This window comes from Ursus maritimus, unplaced genomic scaffold (assembly GCF_017311325.1).
Source record: "Ursus maritimus isolate PB19 unplaced genomic scaffold, ASM1731132v1 scaffold_1, whole genome shotgun sequence".
Classification (NCBI taxonomy): Eukaryota; Metazoa; Chordata; class Mammalia; order Carnivora; family Ursidae; genus Ursus; species Ursus maritimus.
In genome coordinates this window covers 25,025,085-25,049,146 of record NW_024423343.1, presented here as the reverse complement: position 1 = coordinate 25,049,146, position 24,062 = coordinate 25,025,085, and positions in this window count along the sequence as shown.

Below are 24,062 nucleotides of genomic sequence, written 5' to 3'. Positions count from 1 at the left end.
AAAATTCCCCTTAAATAAGAAAAATTTTGTTGTTATTATTTTCCCTCTGGGGAAATAATGCAAATTTATCATTTGTAAAGTATGGTGATTTTATATCCTCAAACTTTACAGAGTTAAAAATTATTTATTTATTTATTTATTTACGAGAGAGACACAGAGAGAGAGGGTGAGCACAGTGGGGAGGGGCAAAGGGAGAGGCATAGAGAGAATCTCAAGCAGATTCCTTGCCAAGCACAGAACTGAACCCAGGGCTCGATCCTACAATCCTGAGATCACCACCTGAGCCAAAACCAAGAGTCAGATGCTTAAACAAGTGTGCCACCCAGGCACCCCTAGAATTTTTTTTTATTAGTTCTAACATTTTTTTGATGGAGTCTCTAGAATTTTTAAAATATGTATATGCAATCATGTTATATGCAGAAACAATGTCACTTCTTCCTTTCTGATTGGAATGCCTTTTATTTATTTTATCTTGCCTAATTGCTCTGGCTGAGTCTTCCAATACTGTGTTCAACAGGAGTGGTGAAAGTGGACACCCTTGTCTTGTTCCTAATCTTAGTGGAAAAGTTCTCAGCCTTTCACCATTTAAGTATGATGTTAGCTGTGGGCTTATCATATATGGTTCTTATTATGTTGAGGTATGTTCTTGTTCCTTCTATATCCAATTTGGTGAGAGCTTTTATCATGAAAGGATATTGAATGTTGCCAAACATTTTTTCTTCATTTATTAATGATAATTTTTTAAATTTTTTATTCTGTTAATGTGGTATATCACATTTATTGATTTACATATGTTGAACCATCCCTGCATCACAGGGATAAACCCCACTTTATTGTCATGTATTATTTTTTTGAATGTGCTATTGAATTTAGTTTGGTAGTATTTTGTTAAGAATTTTTGCATTTATATTCATAGGGATATTGGCATATAGTTTTCTTTGATTGCAATGTTCTTATGTGGCTTTGACAGCAAGGTAATTCTGATCTGCTAAGATGAGTTTGGGAGTGTCCTTCTTCAATTATTTTTTTTTAAGACTTTGAAAAGTATTAGCATTAATTCTTCTTTAAATGTTTGGTGGAATTCACCAGTTCAGATATCTGATCCTGAACTTTTCTTTGTTGGGAGCTTTTGATTATAGCTTCAATCTTCTTAGTTGTTATTGGTTTGTTCAGATTTTTTATTTATTCAAATCTAATCCTCAGAGGTTGTATATTTCCAAGAATTTATTACTTTCAGATTATCCCATTATTAGTTGTTCATAGTAGCTTCTTCAACTTAGCAGACAGAGGACATCCAATCCAACCGCACCAGAATACACATTCTTCTCAAGCACACATGGAATTTTCTCTAGGGTAGATCATATGTTGGGCCACTAAAAAAGTCTCAACAAATTTAAGATTGAAATCATATCAAGTATTTTTTCAGACTCTAATGGTATGAAAGTAAAAATAAATGACAGAAGGAAACTATAAAATTCACTAATACTTAGAAACTTAGACAACACACTCCTGAACAATTAATGGATCAAAGAAGAAATCAAAAGAGAAATCAGAAAGTATCTTAAGACAAATAAAAACAAAACACAATATACAAATATTATAGTATGTGGCAAAAGTTGTTCTAAATTGTTTATAATGATAAATGCTTTAATTAAGAAAAAAGGAAAGATCTCAAAGATACAATCTAGCTTCACACTTTAAGAAATTAGAAAAAAAACCCACTAAATCCAATGTTAGCAGAGAGAAGGAAATAATAAAGATTAGAACAGAAATAAATGAAACAGAGACCAGAAAGACAATGGAAAAAAATTAGTGAAACTAAGAGTTGGGTTTTTTTTAGAAGATATAAACAAAATTCACAAATCTTTAGCTAGACTACAAATTAAAGAAGAGAGATGACTCAAATAAAATTACAAATGAAAGAGAAGACATTACAACAGATACCACAGAAATACAAAGGATCACAAAAGGCTACTATGAACAATGATATACAAGCTCTTTTTGTGAGCACACTCTGTCCTTACTAGTCCTATTATGAAAATTAAAAGTTTTAGTGTTTTTCTGAAAACAGCTGCTAGGATTACCATGGCATGCCCATTTGCATTCTAAATTTCTGCCAAACGCAGCTATTTTAGTGTCTTGTGTGGCATCTTTCCTCTCTCTCCTCTGGACTGTAGCATCCCTGTTCTCCTGGTGTGGATTAGGTACACTTTCTCCTTCCAACACTCCCTCCCTTTGTCCCCTTCACCTGGCTAATTACCCTTCACTTGGCTAATTGCTTCTTATCCTTAAGGATTTATGTTAGAATTTACATCCCAAGATACCTTTTTTGCCCTAGTTTGGTTAGGTATCCACCTTATGCACTCCCATTACACTGAAGTACTTACCTCATTGTACTATAACTTCATATTTTCAACTTGTTTCCCCAAAGCATCCAGTTTAGAAGAACTTATAAGATAAGCTATTGACTATTTCTCAGGCATAACTTTTGTTATTGTTGTGTTGATTAAGCCAATAAATTCATTTTTTCTAAGTGGCAAAGCTGTAATTTCAACATGAGTTCATATAATCCAAAATTCGCACTATTTAATGAATGAATGAATAGATGAACAAATAAATAACAAATAGACTGCACTAAAATTTGTAAGGTAGACCAACTCCCTTATATATTAGAGTATGATCCAAGTAATTTATATATGTTAGGATAGCCCTCCCAGCCCCATAAGTTATTCGAAATTGTTCATTCACATATAGGAGGCACATTGCTCTCCAAATGTGTGCTAGCGGATTCCACTTTTTGCCAGGTGGAGATGGAAACAGAGAGTTTCTTCTTCCTAGTAGAAAGTCAGATGGTTTTAGAGTCTACCAAAAATAAACTTACACAGAGAAAAGAAAAAAAAAAAAAAGAATGAATCTCCCTTACTATCTACAATGAGGAAAACTCCTTAGAATTTGTTAGTTCTAACCTGCTTTCGTCACTGTTTTCCAGATTGAGAGCTCATAATTTATAGTACTGAGCCTGTAAATTAACTACAGAATCAAAGAGATGGAAGGGTCTCATAATACAAGGATGACATGGGAATATAAAGGTGTGGATAAGGGGGGTGTTTCTGGAGTTTCAATTTTTATTATTTGGCATATCAGCTCTGATAGGTATTGCTTAGTGTCCAGCATTCTTTGAAAATGCAAAGCTCCACAATCAGCTTTGGATTCTAATGAAAGCCTTGAATCCCCCCATCTCCAATAAAAACTTTCTATATGATCGGCAGCATTTCCTGTCCCTTATCACCAATGTCATGATATAGATCCCTATGGAAAGTGTTTCTTTGGAGATGACACTAGGAGGCTGGAGCAGTTGCAGAAGAGCCGTAGAGGTAGTGACAGAGAAAGTATTAGAATGCTGCTGACTTAATTCTCAATCTATGTTGGATCTAATTATCTAGGGTAAATCAACAGACTGACTGCCTAATCATGCTGAGTATGTGAAGGAAGAGAGGATGGCAAATTTCATTTTCAAAAGTAGAAATTGACAAAGTAGAAGAATTATCTAACTTCTTTCAAAAATAGCACTAGAGGATTGACGCTTGATTATGCTAATCACCATTGATTTTTCTCATTTTGAATCGAATTTAGAAATAACACTAAGGGTGATTTGCACATTCATCTTTTTGTGGAAATTGGCCAAATTCCTCAGGCTGGCATTCAAGGTCATCTATAATCTGGTGAAAATCTATATTCGATTTTGATCTTTTACTATTCCAACCCTAGCCTTTTGTTGATGATGGTGGCTGACTTACTGCTCTGAAACTGCTTTCACTTGATAGACCACGTGAATTTCTCTCCCATTCCTACTTCATACAAGCCTGCTCTTCCTTCAAGTTGAGGACTGTGTTTGAATTGATTATAGATCCAGGGTCTGACTGGATGAATGAATATGCTTTGATTATCCTTCTCTGGGAGTTCAGTTATTAGAGACACCTTATAGCTAGAATATTATGGGGTGTATCCAAAAATACCACAGTTCTACGAGACTCTGTTGCTTGAGGGCATTAGGGAACATTGTACTAAAGGAATTTCATGAAAACCTACTTTGTCCTAATAGTCTTCTAGCATATTAGATATAATATTATATTATATCTAATATATTATATTATAATACATGTAGTATTATATATAACCATATATATTATTATATTAACATATAATAGTCTACTAAATCTCTTTTCTGAGATAGGGCTTCAGAAAGACATCCTAGCTTATTCCAAAATTGTATTAGAATAGCTGAACAGAGATAGAGACATTTTCTTGTTAAGAATGCCAGTTTACTCTGTTTTACTTGCCCTGGAATCTGTCCATCAAGACATTGATAGAGCATTGGTGTGGAGTCAGACAAACTGAAATGTGATGCCTCTTAGGTTTGTGATCTTGGCAAGGGATTCAATGTCTTTGAGTCTCATTTTTTCATTTATAAGACACAGATGATAAGATGTACTTCACTGAGATAAGAATATTCAGTAAATAATGTTGGTAAAATTGTTTGGCACGCTGCCTAGCACATAGTAGGTATTCAATAAATATCTGGGGATCCTTCTAAGGGTATAAAGTAAAATACATGGTTTAAACATTGGTAGTATAATAACGTGGTATGTTTAGTGTTGAAAATGTAAAATTAACATAGAAATCGTGTACTCCAACAACTTCCTTTTATGTATAAGAAGGCTCAAAGAGTTGACGTAACATAGGTTATCCAATAGCAGTTTATTGTGATATGCCATATTTCATTTTCATTTCAATTTTTAGTAATTACTTGAGGAGAATACACATACACAGACAGAAAGCTTTTGACTCTGGGTTACCCTCACTTAAATTTCACAAGGAAAATTCTGTAAGAATATCTGGTTAAGGGTGTCTGTAGTGTTTGACTTAAGCTTAGCCAGCTATTTGAAATACTACAATATCAAACATGTAATGTAGATATATCTTAAAACAGAAACAACCCATAAGAATATCCTTAGATGTCAATAAATGTTAGAAAGAGAGTTCATAGGGAAAAATAAAGGGAATTGTGGAGGATATGGCCAATTGATTCTGGTGTCTAGATTTTGTTTTGTTTTGTTTTTAAATGGCAGAGCAACCAAAGTGCAAGTGGAATGGAACAGAAAGGTATGACTAGTTAAAACTGATAACAGAACTTTCCCACCACCCTGAAGCCTCTGGGGTTATGGCTAACCCAAAGAAGATAGACCAGTATGATTTGTTGCAGAATCTTAAGAGATTTTATTGACCTCATATGACTCTTAGCCTCATTACAATAGGTCATGGAGATCTCAAACCTAGCTCAGATGGACAGATTTAGAGCAAAACTTACATAAGTTAAAAAACATTATCCAATTGTAATAATTATCACAGCTAACGCTTTTCATTTTTTCTTTGACTTAAATTATTTTAAGTCTCACTACAATCCCCATGAGGTAGGCAGTATTGTTCCCATTTTATAGAAGATGAAATGTAGGCTTGAAAGCTTAAATAAGTTGCTCAAAGTCATATGGCAAGTGAGAAGTAGAACCAGGATTTGAACCAAGGCATTTTGCCTTCAGACCCTGAACTTTTAGCTACTTTATAAATCTGAACCAGATCTTAGTCCCCTCTGAATTCACGTCTCTTCTCACAACAGTGTAACAACTACCATCCCATGACAAACAGCAGGGGACATGAAAAAGAAAGACCAACCCAGGACTCTGTTAAGGTGCTGTTTGATCCCCCCACAATGGGAATGGTCCTGGAGGGTCTTCTTTTACCTTTTTGTGTTAGCAACTTCTGCCCATGAGCACCAGATAGAGGTATGAATCCAGGTACTAAGAGTGTCACTGGTTATTTAATCCATCCCATTGCAATACAATGTAGTATGAAGTGTGGATAGTGGCAGTTGCTTCTCTCATTCAAACATGGTGGCAGATGATGTCCATGTGACAAACCATGATGGGTTCAAATAGAGACTGCCTAAATGAGTCTGGGGCTTCATCACCAGCAAGATTAAGATTTGAGTGAGTTACTTAGGTACTGCCACACTTAGCTTCCCCATCTACAAAGTTAAGATGATAGTATATCGTTATTGTCGAAATTGGAAGTAATAGCAATACTATTCACTTGAATTAACATTTAAGAATGATACTTTTTTTTATACTTTTCTCTTGTTCCATCCAGATTGAAATAATATATTCACTCATTTCTTTATCCATTATTCAACCAACAGATAGGCCCTGGAGTATAACCCGCTTCCTGCCCTCCAGCTTCTTGTTGACTAAACAAATATTTTGAGTTCACTCTTCTCAGACTCTCAACTTTACAACACTCAGAATCCTGGATATTCTATTCTTTCTCAAGCCCCTATATTAATTTAGCCTTCTTTTTTTTCTTTCTTTTAAAAGCTTGAAATGTACTTTTTCAACCCTGACCTTTTTTTTCCCCCCTCCCTCTCAAAGGGATCATTGCCCTCATGTCCCCTTGATCTTTCTACTCAGGCATGCAGTGGCTAAGTTGAAAGCTGTCTGCATAGGCAAGGAATGTGGCTGGGTGAATGGGATGTGTCATTTTAGCAGGTGCAGGTACATTTCCAGGCAATCTAGGATGTTTCCATTGGAACAATCTAGGATATCTTATAGTCTATACCTTTAAGACGACTCGCTTAGAATGAGTCAGGCAAGAGAAAAGGAAGAGACAGAGCAAAGAAGGGAAAAAGGTGGTGTGCATAAGTAACTCTCAACCACACTTTCAAACACACAGGGGAAAATCAAAGGCTATGTAATCTGGAGGTGTGTGCTAAAGGTTGCTTCCATACAAGTGTAAAGGTAACATTTCACTTTGAACCCACTGAAAAGATATTGTATATTAAAAGTCAAAAGCTAAGATACTTTTGCTGAAATACTGATCTCTTAAGTGCAATCCTTAGTTGCTCTCCATAAAGCAGTCTTAGAATTAAAAAACCATTATAAATATTATATATAACATTGGCTATTAACCTTATAAGAAAAATATAAAATAAATAAGGGTATTTATGAATAAGAGTTATATGTACCCAGGATGTCAAAGCTATTTTAAAATATATCCATATTGCATTTTATAAAAAGGATTAAAATTTAAATATGCAAATTTCTATGACATAGTATATTAACATGGTGTATACCATTATATTGTACCTGCCTGTGTTCACATGCACTCTGCCTTCTGAGAAACTTGAACTAAAAAGATTGTAACAGTAAATAGATGGGGTCCAGGATATGCATTACCTTTCCCTATTGTTAAAGCATACTTCCTCCTGCTTTGGCATAATATGTCACTTTTCTATTTTTCTAGCACATTTCTCTGTTGGGAAACCAGTTGGAGCTGATGAATGCTTCCCCATAGAGAAATTGTAAGTGAAATCATTATAGGAAAACTTTTGTATATTAACCTAAAATTATTTCATCTTTTAAGGAAATCGAGCCCTAAAATTATTAGTGTTTGCTTTGTGTTGACTACAGTGAATGCTTTTTATTTAATTCCATCTTAAGTGGAAGTTTGTTCCTTGAACTCTAATATCATTCTAGAAGGGAGGTAACAAAAGCAATTCCAGCACTCTGACTTCCCAGAAAAGCCTCTATACTTTCCTAAGAACTCAAGCCAAGATAATTACTTCAAATTTTTTGTCACTAAGAAGTGAAAGTTGAATGCTATCACACAATGCTGCAAATGTAATATTTCTGGTAGGTGTGGTAGGAGTTATTTATAAAAAGATCAACCTTGAGTTCTGGGAGATGCACAAAACTAGTTCTTCCTTTAATTATTCTTGATTTTCTCACCTGTTACACCATGAGCCTCCTCAGAGGGTAGCAGTTGAAAGCCTAGCTTTCCTTCTCCATTTTTTTTTTTAAAGCAGCTCTTGAGTAAAATATGTGGAGAAAAAAGGCAGCAAAAAGAATGAAACAAAACCACTGCTTTGCTAAGGCAGCAAAGCTTTCAAATGTATAGTTGCGAAGCTGGAATACTCAGGCATTTGGTCCAGTTGTCCCAGAACACAGTTATGCTTGGGGACTGCTCACTGGCTCTACTTTTTTTTCTTAGAGATTTTATTTCATTGTCTCTAAACAGTCACACCTTTCTCAAGACTCACCTCTCAGAATTCAGAAATCTTATTTCAAACAGTAGCTACCTTTTTCTGTTAGAATTTTTTTAAGTAAACATTTGTAAATAGTCTGATAAAAATTTCATTTGTTACACACCTTAATTCGCCTGAACCTTAGAGGTCACACCTCTGCCTTATACTTTTTTTTCATTATATTCCAAATTATTTCTCTCAATGGGTTAACATAGGAAGATGACAGTGCCTGCATGTATGTATGTATCAAAACTACAGTGCTGTAATATAATGTCTTGCTTTTGAATAAATTCCAAATTCTTGATAAATATATCTGATTCTAATGTTTCTGTGCCAGTTTATTATAAAGACTAAATACAATCTTATAATAATAAACACATTTATTTGGAAATATTGATGCAATTTGAGAAGAAAATGATTTATCTTATATTTTGTCCATCACGCTCCCTTATGAATATACAAATCAACCAGAATCATAATCAATTCTCTACTTTCATCAGTAGAAGCCACCAGCAGCCTCTACATTGATAACAGCATCGTCCAATTGATAACTGTATGACAAATTGACTTTCAGGGCCCATGAAAACATTTTTCTTTCCTGAAATTAGAATGGCTCACTCTATTTGTTGATATAATATAAAATGCACAAAATTTATATGATATTTGTTAGTTGAAAGGAGTTTTAAATTTCTTTAAACTTCAACTCATAAATAAATCAAGAGGAATTTCTTCATTTATCTATAAAAGAGATCTATTCTGGGTTAAACAATAATAAAAATTCCTAAAATTGGTGCAGTTCTTTCTAGATTGCAAAGCTTTTTCACAGAATGATCCAGCTAACATTAGTTGAACTTACTTTGTGACTATCATTGCTATATCCAGTTTACATGCGTTAACACGTTTAATCTCTCAACAATGTCATATGTTTAGTTCTATTATTAACCCTCTTTTTAAGATAAGGAATCTGCAACACAGAAGGAGTAAGCTCCTTTTCTAGGATGACACAACTACTCTGTGGTATAACTGAGATTCCAACCTAATGCCGTCTGAATCAAGGGTCTGCTTTTCTAACCACGATTTCTAGCTGAAAACCTGGGACTCATGGAGCCAAATAGGTCTTCCAATGCCAAGGAAATCTTAGTAGAAATGGAATAAGAATTATACCACACCATTGAAGCTAACTAATTAATGTGGTTGGGATTGTATTTGCAAAGACAATGCCTAAGGAAATAAAAGAAAACAGGCAATAACTGAAGCTTCTAAGAAAATGCATAAACACATAGGTCTTGGAAAGAAAGTAAAGTAATAGAACTGTATGTAGTTTTTCACACATATGAAACTTAGTCAAAATAGAATCACACTTAAATATGCATTCGTTTGAAATTTTTTGTGTGTTTTACTGTACATAATCTATGGTGAATAGAGAAGAATGCAAACATGATCCCTGTCTTCAAGGGTCTTATGTTTCAGAGAAGAGACTAGAAACTGTGAGCATTTTACACTTGCATAATCCTTCATATTTTTAGACTTTCCATGAATTATTTCACAATGAGCCTGCTAAAGAGTTATGTGAAGATCTTTCTTTCCCAGATGAGTAAAGAGAGGTTCAGAGAGAGGATGTAGCTCGTCTAAATGTAAAGTTACTAATAAACATATTAAGAAGCACATGATACAAATCATCCAAGAGGTAGGAACACGGAGATGTGAGATTATTAAAAGATGCACAGGACAATAGTAAGTGAAGAAGGCGTCATGGAGACTGTGGGAGATAAATTAGATATTGCAAGTTACATTAATATGGGCAGAGAAGGAACACGAGCATTTAAGTCTTAGCTTCGGGAGCAGGGCAAAGGAAACCAGAAAGTGCCAATATATCTGAGTAACAACAATCAGCGTAATTTTCCTGAAGCTTTGGTAAAGAGAAAAAGGGTAGACGGATATAAAATAAGTCAGATGAAATTAGTTTGTGAGGATTTCAAATGCCTTAAAAAATAAAACATTTATTAATAAAACACATTTGAAGTTCTCTTAAAAAAAAGACATGACATAAATGTTTTAAAATTAAAAAAAAATTAATCTGAGACTCTTGTGTGGTGTAAACTGGAAAGGACAAGACTGGAGTCAAGGTCCGTCTTCATCTACCCCAGATTAGCAGCTTCTCAAATTTTAACATACCTGCGAATCACCTGAGAATGTTGTTGAGAATGCAGATTTTTGACTCTTTAAGATCTAGTGAAGACTGAGACTCTAATTTTAACAAGCTCACAGCAGATGCTCTGTCGATATCTCAAATACGAAAGAGAATAGAGGCACCTCCAGATCTTGAGGATGTTTAAATTGAAGCATGAGTCTTGCAAGCTAAATTTTATATTAAAACTTTGACACAAAGGGACAAAAATCATAAAGATGTAACTAACAATTCTTAGCTCAGCAGTCATCCATGCCAGAGGCTAAGAAGGGCTTATGATGTCGTGGTGTATCTGTGAAGGACTCATGATGATAATGCATCTTAAGCACCAACGTCGTCCACCACCAAGAGAAGCTCAGCAGGACCACACCCAGCTTTCTGTCCTTCTGATTAGATTCAACGTGTATCAGGGTCAATTGTTGTAACAGATTCCTCTGGTCCTGCCCTAGCCCCTTCTTCCTATCTCCTTCATTTCATGATAGATAATATCAAAATCATCATCATTATCAAAACACCATCAATACCGGCTCTCTGTACATGTGACATCCTCTATCCTCTTAAATGAAACTCTGTACTTCTTTTTCTTTTTCGGAACTCAATACTTCTGATAAAGAAAGCAATTCATTTTTCTTTTGAAATGTGTGCCTCTGCTGCCCCACCAAAGAGGCATTATCATTATCCAATTTTATATCTTCCAGATACATTTGCTCTTTTCTTTTGTTACATTTCTGTTCCTTGCATTTGCCCTCATTTCTTTATTACTTTAGATCCCCATGCCAAACTGCACTGACAGAAACTAGAACTATGATATTCTAAGATCCCCTCCCCAAAATTCAATAGTATCCCATGCAATCGAAGAGGGCCACTATCGTGTATCATAGTTACTCAAAAATGTTAACATTCATGAGAATCCCCAGGATCTTTTTAATAGTACAAATTGTAGGTTGTACCCCAGCGATTTCAATTCATTAGTCATGAGAAGGGACCTTATGAATTCATATTTTCACTATCACCCCTGTATACTCTAATTCACATAGTCCTGTATCTCCCTCTATAAGAACAAATGTAATCTAAAGAATTCAGACATGTGTTTTTATCTGGCCTCTATCACAAATTAGTCATGTGACATTGGAAAAGTCATTTGGCTTGTTTGGTTCTCAGTCTCACATCTGATTGATTTGTCAAAGTCCATTCCAGCTCTGTTTATTCTATGAATGTATAAGTAGCTAGTCATCCCACATACATTGAATGCAAAAGGAAAGGTTTCACATACACATAGTAGAATAAAAATAATGCAGGACCAAGGAGAGAATTGGGAACTAAATGAGAAAGAGACAAACAATGAGGGACCCTTTCTTTTTCATTAGCTAAGGTTCAACGCAGCATCTGAACAATCAGGTTAAGTGCATTCTGCAGCTGCTTCTTACAAGCTCTCACATGTTCTTGAAATTCAGATACTCTTTTCGCCAGTTGTTTCTATATTTAGGAGGCAGCAGGTCACATGGGAAGGATGTCCTGACTCAGGATGCATAACCCAAAATCAGACAACATGAACTGGTTAATTCTAGGACAGGGAAAGCGAGGGGTGTTGCTTCAGGAGGACAGAGTCGTTTGGCAAAAACAGGCCAAGTTTCGCCGGCACACATTCTCATCTTGTTCGGTATCAATGGACATGGATTTCAGAGAAATGCTCTCGTCAGTAAGCCTTCTTCTGCGTTAACTTTCATAGTATATAGAAGTCGCCTCTGAATTATGTTCATGTCTCATTACTGCCTGCCCAGAATTGCACGCATACACATCTCCCATGGTCTTCAGTGCAGCTGCGTGCATGTAGTGGAAATGAGAAATTTTTATGAAATAATTATCTTCAGAATACTTTGAAAATTTATGAAATTAAATGGTATTTATTCATTAACATTTGAAAAACCAGAAATATCTTTCCATCTGCTTTTGATGAAATCAGCCCTTTATTCAATTCGATATTATCACAAATTAGTCAGCTTGCTTTCATAGCTTTTTCATGCTCTCCATTCTGTTTAACTCTTAAAAGCGATGCATGCTGCAGCTTAAAGACAATGGTCTCTGCTGATGAAACAACCACAAATTACAGAGAGACAACATGGGAGCCTCTAATAAGCTGAATAGAAGTATTTACAATATGCATCTATGCATGGCCGTCTGAAAACTTTTGCTTAGATTTCATATTTCACTTTCTATGGCTGATTTGATGGAAGTCTTAAGAGAATAATACCATTTTGTAGCTTTCTATGATTGCTATTGTACTCCGTTATAAACTGTATATTCTTCATTTAGATATGCTAAGCAGTTTTTTTCTTTTTTAATAATGAGAAAAATCTCTTTTTATATGGTATTCAGAATGAAAATTAATATTAATATTGTCCTCCTCCTGGTTAGTGAAAATGAATTTCAATAACTTCAACCAACTGCGGAAGATAAAAAGATGTTGAAATAAATGGACAAGATTTGGGTGAAGGTTCTAAATGTACTTAGCTGATAATGATCTATGATGAAGTTGTCTTTATTAATTTACAAATATAAGTACTTTCATGGTAAGAAAACCAAATTTGTAAGATCAAGTAAGTTGAGTTACTTCTGCTAACTTTGTTATTTCTAATTCTCCATTCTGTGTATGTTATAGGGTTAATTTCATTTCCCCTGTTTTTTTTCCCCATCAGATTAATATCAAAACTACTATACCTAGTGAAGCACTTTCTACAGTTCGCTTCCTCCTCTTTTTTTTGTATGTCAGTTGTAAGATTTAACATTTTAGCAACACTCAGTTAAATGTAAGTCCTTTAAGCAATCATAATAGTTAGTAGTTCTCTATCTTAACAAAAGGTCAGGTCTGAGAAAAGCATTAGATATCCTGGAATTATGTATTTATTCTGTCCAAGACTTTAAACTTAGGTTTTTTATAAATGTCATTCTCATTTTGTTAGGCATGTCTACCAGATTCCTTTGTTCTCACCTATTTTCATGAGCTTTGTCCTATAATATATATGTGGACTTTATATGTGTGATCACCAGTAAAAATGAATGCCTTATACTCTCCAAGGATATGAACTGGCAATGATGCCTGTAACCACCAGACATTGTAACTGACAATGTCTAGTGGGAAAATCATATACCTGGTTTTAAGGAAATTTGATGTCTTTAATTTCCTGTCCTAAAGATGAAGATAATTATTGTTAATCATTCACTGCTTTGTGTTTAGATAATTATATTATAGTGTAATGTTGATATTTTTAAGGTAATATTAAGAGAACCTTGATTATCCATCTATTTGTTGACATAGTCCTAGGTTCGGGTTGAATTTAAAGTAAAATGTACAATATACACGGATGTTAATTAGAATTATTTTAAATGAAAGTTAACAGAAACTAACAAAGACCAACTTAAGCAGAAATAGAAAAAAAAAGAAAAAGAGAGAGAGAGAGAGAGACAAAACCAGAAAGGGAGACAAACCATAAGAGACTCTTAATCATAGGAAACAAACTGAGGGTTGCTGGAGGGGAGGTGGGTGGGGGGATGGGGTAAATGGGTGATGGACATTAAGGAGGGCATGTGATGTAATGAGCACTGGGTATTATATAAGACTGATGAATCACAGACCTATACCTCTGAAACCAATAATACATTATGTGTTAATTAGTTGAATTGAATAAAAAAATGTGGGTGACTTATGACACCAAAAAGAAAAGAGAAGAGAACAACTTATATATTTAATTCCAGATTGCTGGGAGGAAGTATTTCAGAGGCGCGGAATGGACTAGGTGCCCTTCATCTGATCATTGATCATTGGTGGCTAAGGGCGGTGATCACACAGTAAAATGTTGCTGTGAAAGGCCCATCTGTGCAAACGAGGTGGGGCAGATAAGATGGTAATTTTCAGGTAATTAAGAGTTTCCTATTATGGCACAATAGGTGAGGTTGTTATAAGAGGGGCTCAAGTGGTATTTCTGGCCAATTAACATTTCTAATTATCCACTTAACAATCTAAAATCCCACCATTCATTCTTTTCAATGAAACAAATAAGATTTTCCTGCCATTTTTTGAGTCTAGAGTTAATTCCATGTCAGTTTGGAAAATGCCTATTTCTTAGCTAAGAGCTATGAGAGGGGATCTCAGGACAATGAAAATGGAAAGATTTTCGGGATTAAAATCGCTCTTGGTATTGACAAGATAGAAAGGTAATCATTACAACTAAAACTTGCTGAGCACTTACTAAGTGGCAGGGACCATGCAAATAACTTTACATAAGTTATATCACTTAACCCTATGCAATGGGTTTTAATTATTGCTGTTATCTTTGAGAAAAGAAAATAGTGACAGAAAGTTTAAACAACGTATGCAAATTTGTTTAGCTAGTAAGTGGTGAAGCCAGGAAAACCACACCTCAGTCAACTGTAATTTGACTTCGAAAAATACGTAATTTGCTAGAATTAAAAAATGATGAAGATCAGCAAAATTATTTTCTTCTTTGAGATTCTGAGGATCAGACTCCAGTATTTTGGAAATTGTAGCCTGGTTCTTTGCATTTATCTTATTTCTCCATTTTATTATCCTCAGAGAAGACTTTCTTGACTTTGTATTTCCCCTCTCTAACTTACCCCCACCCCAGTGCTGCAACCATCTTCCCAAGGCCCCCACTGTTCAGGTAGGTTGCAACAGCCGTGTCTGTCTTGCTAACAGCAGCTGGCATCACCTTCACAACCTTGTGAAGTAAATGCCATTTTTATTTTTATTTTTATTTTATAGATGAGAAAATGGAAGTGCAGAGAGCCTAAGTAATTTACTCAAGGTCACACAACTAGTCAGTTTTGTGTTTTTTTTTTTTTTTTAAATTGTTTTAAAGTACAATGTTTGCCAAAGCATTCCTTTTTCTGTCTGCCTCACCCATTTCTTGTCTTATACTCAAAACACACACACACACACACACACACACACACACATCACATAGAGTAAATCCTAGGGTTTTCAATAAAAATTATGTTTTCAAGTTCTATGGTATTGTTGAAAGTTAAAAAAAAATATAGTACCACTTAAGTAGAGTAGATGTCGTTGTGCAGGTAACCGTGTACCCTGAATTTACATGAAGTTCAGACTTGTTATCATTTTTGGCACTGTTCCTTCAAGTACCACCTTACGCCAAGGCTCAGAGGGGGTACTTCAATTTTTTGTTATTTCACATCAGGTTGGATTCCCTATTCCCCCAGTTGATCAGACCAAAGCCTGTTTGTTTCACATGGGGAGGCACTTCCTTTAGCCTTTGCTGTATGAGCAACCTTTGCTTTAATCCAATATATATGATGTGATTTAATACGTTTTAGCATCAAAGATTACATAGAAAATTTGGTGATACCCCTCTGAACGCACAGTTATAATTTGTTTAAAACTGTTTTTTAGAAATTACTCCACTTCATCTTTCACATAATAGAAAGTGGAGTTGTGCATATGGACACACACACACGTGTGCACTCTACACACAGAAGCATGCAAATACAAAGAATTTCTTAACAAGTATGGCTCCTTCATCTTTTCCTCAGTGTGGATATTTTGTGTGTCTTCCAACTTCTTCCTAAGATGCTGTGGAAAGTAAATATCCTCTGGGTAAGCCTCTTGCTGAATCAGATGCTTTACTTTAGAAACTTAGTAGCTGTCTTCCATCTCAATGAAAGTAGCCAACGGATCCTAGTGGCTAGCAAACACTTCTATGGAAACAAACATGTATTTCTTTATTTCTTTCTATTACAGTATAACACAATTGTTGTTACATGGTACAAATGACTAATATGTTTTTTAAACAAAGACTAAATGCAAATAAAAAATTTTGCAATTAGAATAGAGAACTTAGAATGCCTGCTCTTCTTAATAGGTTGGTGATGTTGGAAAAAAAAAAGAAGAAAGTAAATGGAGACTTAACATTATGACTTAGACAAAAAATCTGAAAGGAATAGGTTAATGAGGGAATCTTATTTATTATTTGGTTAGGATAGTGATTGTCGACAAATAAATCATATCGGAAAGAAGATAAATGGCCTGAAGTCCAGGGCCACACTCATGTCCTGATGAACACAAGAAAACAACCTACCAAGGTAACTTTGAAAATACAGCCGGCATTGGAAGATAAATAAGAAAGGAGGAGATAAGATAAAAGGAATTTTCCTCCAAGGGGCAGGCCAGATTCTTGTTAGAATACCATGATCACTTTTTGAGATCTAGAGAGCTTGAACATGGTTAAGTATTTGGAAATTAAGAGGAGAAACTGTGGATTAAAGTGGGTTCCTATTATAGAAGCTACTGTGAACTGGTTTTCCATTCCACCAAAGTACAAATGAGAAGCAAGTGGGATAAAGAACAAAACTGGAGAAGTAGATTTTTGAGGATGTACGATGCATCTCAATTGACAGTTTTCTAGTGGGAACCATGGTAAGTATAATTGTGAGGTCCAACAGTGAAAGTGATTTTTTTTTTAAATGCAGCATTATGCCTATAATATTTTATCAAGTATCTTATTTCATTTAATATTTTCTAAAATAATTAAATTCTTTAAACATATGCTAAATTTAATAAGAAAATGTATAATAAACATGAATCACCTACTCAGATTTAACAATACTTGGTATCCTACTTTTTAAAAAGAAATACATGTAAAAGCCACTGGGAAGGACCCCTGCACACAACAGCCTTTGTGTGACTCTGAGCAGCACCTTGGCCCCAAGCTTGTCTGTCTTTGGTCCATATGAAGCCTGGGGCAGCAGGCATATAGGCTGTCTATGAGCTAGAGATCTTTGTGGGCAGAAGTGGCAGCATCCAGAGTTTAGCCTTGACCTTAGAGAGAGTCTTAGTATAATACCATAGCTCCAGTGACACTGGCCACTACAGAGAAGAAGGTCATAGTCACGACAGGAGACCCTACCAGTTTAGGGCAGAGATCTAGGTTAACAACCGTGGACAACCACAGCAGAGCTTCTTCTTAAGCCACTTCAGGATGATGCCCAGAGTGGATGATGCCCAGAGGAGGGTGAGGGTCCAGCATGTCCACTGATGGGTGCTTAAGTAACCGTTTGTTGTTCTATTGCCATTACTTTGGTCTGTGCTCCTTGATTTAAAACCCTCAGGTTGGTGGGACCTGGGAGAGCCCCTAAAATGCTCAAAGCAAAATTCTAAATTGTGATGCATATTTCTTTAGACACGGCAATTTTCTTGTCTGATATTCAAGTTTTTTGAAAAATGAACCTGTTTTTGAAACCCAGTATAATTGATAGGTTCAAGAAGATTCCCTTAGTGACTTCCCTTATGCAGATTAGATAACCCTTTGTTAATAGTTTAGTGACAATAAGGAACACAATCTCATAATTTCGAAATTAAGGCTATATCTTCTAAAATGAAATTAGGCTACTCTGTTAGTTTGGGTTTCTACAAAAGTAGAATCTAAGGCAATGGCTTCCATGCTGGTGGTTGATTAAGAAGTCCTTCCAAGGAGCAAGAGGATGGAATGCAGACAGTGGTAAAGAGAAAGGGGAAAAGTCGAAACAAATGTGCATTATCAAGTTGGTCACCAACTCAATCCTTCCAAGACCTTCCCAGGTACATTATAGGATTGTCTACACAAGGGATCAAACGATGGGTTCCTCTCCCATGAGTGAAGGGTTGTTAATTCCAACCCAATCCCACGTGGTACCTGTGTGAGCTCTGGGCAAATTCCTGTGAGTCCCAGGCACAGGAGAAGACCCACGTGGGAGGCTTGAGGGTCTTTGTACAATTGAAAAGAGGAATCGTCTACTTCCACCTACACCAAGCAGGTAGTCACGGCAGTGGCAGGTATGAAAGGTGAACTGAGGGGATGTGAGGCAGCACAGAAGGGGTATTCAATACAAATACGGGATTTTAAAAATTGAACTTACAGACCAATAGCAAGTTACAAAAAAAGGTGATGATTGATTTTGGTCAAAGGCCAAAATATCAATAAGTACCTTCAAATTTTAAGTTAAAAAAAAAAAAACTTTGCCTTGAGAGAGAACATTTTTTATCTTGTTCAGTCTAAATAGCCTTTGCAAAAGAGATTGGCAGCAGATTACCTTTTTTTGGCAACACATGCTTAAATTGCAGTTATTTTGGTTTTGGAAGAAGCAGAGAGTAGTGATAGTATTAAGTTAATTAAGGTAAATATTAGAGAAGATAGTGTTTTACAGGAATGATTTGATAGGCTTAACAGTAATTATTTTTGCATGGTTGGCAATCAGACTCCAGGTGAACAGAATAGATCTTATCTTAAACCAAGAGCATTCAGAGGCTGAATCTATCAAATTAACATCAGGAGTGCTTGGAGTGAGATAGAAGGCTGTAACTATGAAGAGCAAATCTTACAGTTATATTCTGCAAATTCAACTTGCAACAGGTAAAGCAAAAGAATCACATTCACTGTTCATTTTCTTTCTGTAAGACACCTGTGATCCAAGAGCTGTAGTTCAAAAATGCAGATGGATGTTCCCCAATGCCCCACCTGCTGTCCTGCCTAATTTAAAAGGAGCCCAGTGCAATTCATCAGGAGAGAAATGAGAAAACAGGAAAAGAAATAAAATGAGGTCCTTTGGCTACATTTAAATAGTGCTGAATAATGATGCTAGGTTTTGTTGCTAACCCAGCAAGTACGCTGATCAATATTGTGCAGAACCAAATGTAGGAGACTGACTCTAAGTCAAATACAATTCAGAATAGTTCGTCATTTTTGCCAGCCTGTGCAGTGCTCAAAATGGGAAATGTTTCACATGATCTCGGATGTAGCCAAGTTCTTGGGCTTTGAGTATCGCTGTGAATTTCAGAAAAAGTGAAGTCTGGGAAATTCATCCCGAATTTAACATCATAAAAGACAAAAGTAGTTATCTACTTTCTCATGTATAGCTGCTTCCTTATTCCCAGGAAGGTAGAAGTTAAACCGGGGATTAGAAGATTTTATGCTTTTGGTTGGTTTTAAAGGAATGATCACATAGTGATGCATCAAAACAACTCCAATTAGAAACCTTTTTATACTAAACTTTGTAGATTAATCATTGGCATTTTGAACATAGTACTTAAACTACATTTGCTAAGCCATTGGTAGTCAAAATGTATCATGCCTATGACCAAATAGATCTATTAAAATGAAAAGCACAGACCCTTTCTATTGCTGTATTTTATTCACAACAATAAAAGCCAGCATATATTGTGTGGGATACAATTCAGCTTTTTTACAGTATAATATAATTTTAATTACGCTTGTCTCACCATTAACTTTTTTTCTCCTCCATTATCACCTTCTATCTGACTTTTAACAACAGAAAGGGTTTTTTTTTAGGTCGATATTCAGTTTAAAATAAAAAGTCTTTCAAAACATTGAATAAATGTCAGTAAATTTGAGAGACTAAAAATCTATCACAGATTTTTCAGGGGAATGGCTAATGTCAGGTAGAAATATAAAGTCTAAAAAAATATATTTTTTTGCGATATGTCTTTTTCTCTTGGATGTTCCTACTTATTTAGTAGCCTTATTAATTTGGAAGATTCAATATGTTCCTCGAGGAAAATAATGATTTAATTTTCAAAGAATTGAAGTAATATTATTTTATAAATATACATACATTTTCTGTGCTTTGCTTTTATTTAGGTGTTTTATCCAAATGACATCATCTTTAACTTGCTATTCTAATGGGAAATGCTAATCTTCCAGATTGCTAAAAAATCAAGAATGTTAGGATAGGATATTAAAGAAAATAGAATATTTAAATAACATAAGAATAGAAAAATGCTATTCTGAATAAGTGCCATTTTCCATCCAGTCTAGCATTCAAACTGTGGAAGGCATCAAAGAATTTGGAGTTTATTTTTTCCTGATGTTAAACTGAAAGTTCACGAATGCACTTTAAAATGCCCAAAGGATTCTAAGTGAATCATTATGACTATCCTCCAAAAATATTTTCTAAACTCATATACATTCAAGTAGTTATTATTCCTATTATTATTATTATTATTCCACATATTCTGGCTGACAGCAATTTCCATGTATTTTCTTCTTTCACTGCTAAAAATCAAGTATTTTCATTAACAAAGCCTCTGGAACATCTCCCAGTGCCTAAAACAGTAAAGAGTTGACCCTGGTTTCCTTCTGTGCTATGTGCTTAGAAGACATATTTTTTGGTTTTGTTTTCGTTTATTGAGGTTGGGAAAGAAAGAAAAGATCATGCTTAAATAGCTTACCTAAAGAGCCTCCTACACACCGATCAGGTTCTATTGTATTGGGATGATCTGGAAAGTCTGCCCCTAAAATTTATACCTAGAGTTTTGCTAATCTCCCCAGCCTATGCTCTAGATATATAAGGCTCCACAGATCAATGAGTATTAACAAGTAAAGTACGTTGGAGAAGTTCCCAGAAAAAAGATAAATTTAGTCTTTCTTGTCAACTCCCTGTTAAGGTAAAAAGAAGTGACAGCAAGCAGTTTAGCACATTTGCTGGAAAGATGTCCTGTATACAGAGAGAATATGTCCAAGCTTCTAGAGAATTTACAAAAACCTATGAAAATCTATTGATCACTGATTACTGGAAAGACCAAGTGAAGAATACATCTAAAATCTATTTCTGCTGATATGGTAAAGTTCTTTATTGAAGGTTAACTAAAGTGTATGAATTCATATCTAAAGTGTCTATTACAGTGTCAGTTACTATATCATCATCTTCATCATATCTAACATTTATGGAGAATTTATTACATACTAAGTACAGAGTACTAAGCATTTTATATTCATTACCTTTTATAATACTTACAAAAACCTTATAGGGTTTTTAACTTCATAAAGATGATCTACAAAAAACCTCCAGTTTTTTTTTATCATACTTAATAATGGGAAACTATAATCTTTTCTACTAAATCAGGTTCAGGGCAAGGATAGTCCTTCTTATCACTCTTTCCAACACCTTACAGAAGGTCTTTGTTAACGCAATAAGGCAAGAAAAGGAAATAAAATGTATGCAGAATGGGAAGGAAGATATAGAACTGTCTTTCTTGGCCAATTACGTGATTGTCTATGTCGAAAATTCAAAAGAATCAACCAAAAACTCCAGGAACTAATAAGCAGTTATAGCAAAGTTGCAGGTTACAAGGATAAAAGATTATTAAATAAATGTTAATCATTTTCTGATACACCAACAATGAATAAGTGGAATTAGACTTTAAAAACAAAACACCATTAGCACTCTAAAAAATGAAATATTTAGATATAAATCTAACAAAATATGTACAAGATCTATATGAGGAAAACTACAAAACTCCAATGAATGAAATCAAAGAATTAATTAAATAGATACTTTATGTTCATGGATGGAAATAGTAATTGTCAAGATGTCAGTTCTTCCCAGTTTGATCTCTAAATTCAATGCTTTTCAAATTAAATCCCAGCAAATTATTTTATGGGTATTGACAAACTGATTTTAAAGTATATATGTAGAGGTGCCTGGCTGGCTCAGTTGGTAGAGCATATGACTCTTGATTTCAAGGTTGTGAGTTGGAGTCCCACATTGGGTGTAGAGATTACTTAAAAATAAAACCTTAAAAAAAAATAAAGTATACACGGAGAAGCAAAAGATCCAGAATAACTAACACAATTTTCAGGTTGAAGGACTGACACTTCCTGACTTCAAGACTTGTTATATGAAGTTTCAGTATCAAGACAGTGTGGTATAGGTGAAAGAACAGGAAAAAAGATCAATGAAACCAAATAGAGAGGCCAGAAATAGAAACTCATGAACAAAGTTAACTGATCTTTGTTAAGGAGCAAAGGCATACAATGAAGTCAAAATAGTCTTTTTAACAAACAGTGCTGGAACAACTAGATATTCATATGCAAAAAAATAAAACTAAACACAGAACTGACACTCTTCAAAAAAATTAACTGAAAATAGACTACAGATACAAGTATAAAATGCAAACTTTAAAACACATATGATAACATAGGAGAAAACCCAGATGACCTTGGGTATGGTGATGGTTTTTAGATATAACACCAAAGATACAGTCCAGAAAAGAAATAATTGATAAGCTAGACTTTATTAAAATTAAAAACTTCTGCTGTGTAAAAGACATTACCAATAGAATTAGAAGACCAGCCCCAGACTGGGAGCAGGTATTTGCAAAAGGCACGTTAGATAGAGGACTATTATCTATACATGTAAATAATTCTCAAAACTTAACAATAAGTAAACAAACAACTCAATCTTTTAAAAATTAGCAAAAAACCTGAATAGACACCTCACTGAAGAAGCAAACAAGCATATGAAAATATTCTCCTCATTATATATTATAAGGGAAGTGCAAATTAAAATAATTCATACCTATTAGAATGGCCAAAATCGAGAACAAGGATAACATCACATGCTGGTGAAGATGCGGAGCAACAAAAAGTCTCATAGGCTGCTGGCAGGAATGCAAAAATGGAAGACAGTTTGGCAGTTAGTTAGCTTACTTAGTTTAGTTTAGTTAGTTAGCTTACTTAGACAGTTTAGTTAGATAGTAAGACAATGTAGTCTTACAAAACTAAATGTAATTTTACCGTGCTGTCCAGAACACCCTTGGTATTTATCCAAAGGAATTGAAAGCTTGTTGTCCATACAAAAATCTGCACATTCATGTTTATATCAGTTTCACTCATAATTGTCAAAACTTGGAAGCAACTGAGATGCCTTTCGGTAGGTGAATGGATAAACTGTGGTACATCCAGAGAATGAAATGTTATTCAGCACTAAAAAGAAATGAGTACCGAGCCATGAAAAGACATGAAGGAAACTTAACTGCATATTACTCAGTGAAAGAAGCCAATCTGAAAAGGCTACTTGCTGTATATATCCTAATTGTATGACATTCTTGAAAAGGCAAAACTACGGACATAGTGAAAAAAGTTTGGGTGGGAGAATGAATAGACAGAGCACGGAGGATTTTTGGAGCAGTGAAAATACTATAAATCATATTACAATGATGGATATATGTCATCACACATTTCTCCAACTACACAGAACACACAACACCAAGAGTGAACCATAATATAAGCTATGGATTTGGGGTGGTTATGATGTGTCAACATAGATTTGTCCTTGGTGACACATGTACCATTCTGATGAGAGATGTTGATAATGGGGAAAGCATGCATATGTGGTGGCAGAGGGGGTACTTCTCAATTTTGTTGTGAACTTAAAACTACCTTAAATTTTTTTTTTAAATAAACTCATAAAAAAAAACCCTGTGGGTTAAATTCTCTTATATTCCCATTTTGCAGATGATATTCTTAAAAATATTTGCAATTGAAAACATACAGATGAGAGAGTGATAGGTTAGTTCACATACACACAGATATTACATAGCTTGATATTACAGTTATTGAAGATAGACAAACACATAAATTGTGTCAAATGATAGACATTTTTAGGGCAACAGTCATGATAACAAAGAGCCTCTAGCTATAGAACATGTTTCCATAGAGGACAATATTTCTATGAGATGTGGAATGATGCAGTAGACAACAGAGATGAGGGTTTGCAAAGCTAATAGCTAATAAATAAGAAATTATTTATATGAAATAATTTCTTCACCTCCCTCCATTATCAACCTCCATCCACTGGAGTCCTACGGAGTCCCAAACCTGAGACCAAGAGGTACATAAACTGATAAGGTTTAGGAGACATTTGGGTTTC